General features: G+C 40.3%; 1 pseudogene across 1 annotated transcript; it reads left to right on the top strand.

The window, feature by feature from the left end:
• The first annotated feature begins 365 nt into the window (after positions 1-365).
• Positions 366-1595, top strand: LOC308262274 (26S proteasome regulatory subunit 6A-like; annotated as a pseudogene). The gene has a single exon. The product of its transcript is annotated as a 26S proteasome regulatory subunit 6A-like (transcript).
• Positions 1596-2414: the final 819 nt, after the last annotated feature.

Here is a 2414-nt window from a genome sequence, read left to right as displayed (position 1 = left end):
ATTATTGAGTTACAGTTACTACCAAACTTTGTGTTATTATATAGTTTTATATATGTATTTGTATATTTGTATTATTTGTATAGTACACATAATACAATATACATATAGTACAAGTAATAAAAAGAAAACAAAGCTTCAACCTGTAATACTGTGTGTACTTTTTAATTAATACAATGTGTATATTGAAAAGCGATGGGTATTAGTATAAGAACAAAGAGACCTTCATCAAGGGAAGGGCTATCAACAGATCATATAGCTATTTTATGTATGACTTTATTACTTAGTTTGGACAGGAGATAACTGTTTTGAAGTTCTCAGATAAAAGAGAAAGGTAGGAGTGGATTCTAAAATATAGCATCAGGAAGATGGCAACAATTTGGGAAAAAGCTGAGCAAAATGGAATTAGGGAGGATGTGCTTAAGACATTCACAGAAGATATTATCCAGTGCATACAGCTGTTGTACAGCATGATCAAGATCCTGAAGAGTACAGTTTTCCAGGTCACCCATGAATTTCAAGTAATGAAAAATAAGCAAATAAATCAGTGGGAACATGAAAGTGAACAGGCCCCTGCCATACCTTCTTTCCAGTATCATTGAGCTGCTGGATGATGACCCCAATGATCAGGAAGAGGGTGGTACCAATATTGACCTGGGCTCACAGAGAAAGGGCAAGTGTGCAGTAATGAAAACTTCCATACGACAGACATACTTCCTACCGGTGGTCAGGGTAGGTGGATACTGAAAAGCTGAAGCAAAGACGCCTGGTGGATGTGAAGAAAGCCTCTTACCTGATCCTGGAGACTCTGCCTTCAGTGTATGCCTTACAGGTGAAGGCCATGGAAGTAAACAAGAGGATGACAGTGACATCAAGGGCCTGGGCAAGCAAATCCAGGACTGGGTGAAAGCCAATTTCCCGCCTATAAATCACAAGGAGAAGTTTGAGAACTTGGAGGTATAGCCTCCAAAGGGGATGCTCCCAGGCACAGGGAAGATACTGCTGGCCCAGATCTGTGCTGTACAAACCAAGGCCACCTTCCTGAAGTGGGTGTGACCTCAACTGGTAGAGATGTTCATTGGAAATGGTGTTAAGGTGGTCTAGGATGCCTTTGCCTTGGCCAAGGAGAAAGTGCCACCTATCTTCTTCATTGACAAGCTGGAAGCTCTCAGCACCCTACTCTTGAAAAGTGAGAAAGCCAAGGTCTAAGAGGTACAGAGGACCATTCTGAAGCTTCTGAACCAGCTAGATGGCTCCCGAGACAACATCCATGTAAAAGTAATTGCAGCCCCTACAGGGTGGGCATTCTAGACCCTCTTAGTTCCTCCCTGGCCCCCAGACTGAAAAATCAAGTTCCCCATGCTCAATAAGGAAGCCTGGGCCAGAATCATTCAGATTCATTCCTGGAAGATGAATGTCAGTCCTGATGTGAATTATGAGGAGCTGGCTCTCTGCACAGAGGACTTCAACAGGGCGCAGTGCAAGATTATGTGTGTGGAGGTAGGCATGAGCAGAATGCCACAGAGATCCTCCATGAGGATTGTATGGAGGGCATCATCTTGGAGGTTCAGGTCAAGAAGAAAGCCAACCTTAATTAAGTATGCCTAGGGTTACCCCAGGTGTGCCCCCTCATCTATTACAGGACAAAGTTTGTAACAAAGATGGTTTAGGTCTCTGCAAAAGCTTTTAAAAAATAAATTATAGCATATTTAGGGTCTACACCTGAACATGTGTAAAATTATGAATAAGACATGGTTAACCTGGACAACCATTGGTGGGAGGGGGGAAGAGAAAACGGGGGCAGGGGGGGAGAGGGCACCAAATATAGTGTAAATGTATACTATTTATGTTCAATAAAAAACTGTTAAAAAATAAAAAAATAAAAATAAATTATAGCTTACATATACTTTGATTGGTTTTTATTTTGTTTGTTACTAGGAATTGAACATCAAGGTATTCTATCTTTAAGCTACATCCCCAGACCCTATCTTTTTATTTGAAACAGTGTCTTGCTAAGTTGCTAAGCATTTTCCTAAATTACTGAGGCTGGCCTGGAATCTGAGATCCTCCTGTCTCAGCCTCCCAAGTTCTAGGATTACAGGCATGCACCCCATCAGGCTGGGATTTTGTTACTCCTGTTGTTTGTTTTTAAGAAAGATATGAGGTTACCCTTTACTTGAAAACTAGTTGAAAAAATCTATATTAACTTATTATGGATGTCTTGTGAATACTTAACAAAAGAATATGTGGTTAAAGAGGGTCAGAGGAGAAATCCAAAATGATTTGTTAAGCCAAACTGGTCAGGTTTCTTTGAGATAGAGCATTTGATTTCTGAAGAAAAGAAACCTCAAGTGTACTTGTACTTGAATTTCAGCACAGAATATGGCAACATTTTTGGATAGGCAAGTATTAATTTT

Source organism: Muscardinus avellanarius (assembly GCF_963383645.1).
Source record: "Muscardinus avellanarius genome assembly, chromosome: 4".
NCBI lineage: Eukaryota > Metazoa > Chordata > Mammalia > Rodentia > Gliridae > Muscardinus > Muscardinus avellanarius.
Note: the sequence above shows the minus strand (reverse complement) of the source record. Positions and strands in the feature narration are given on the sequence as shown.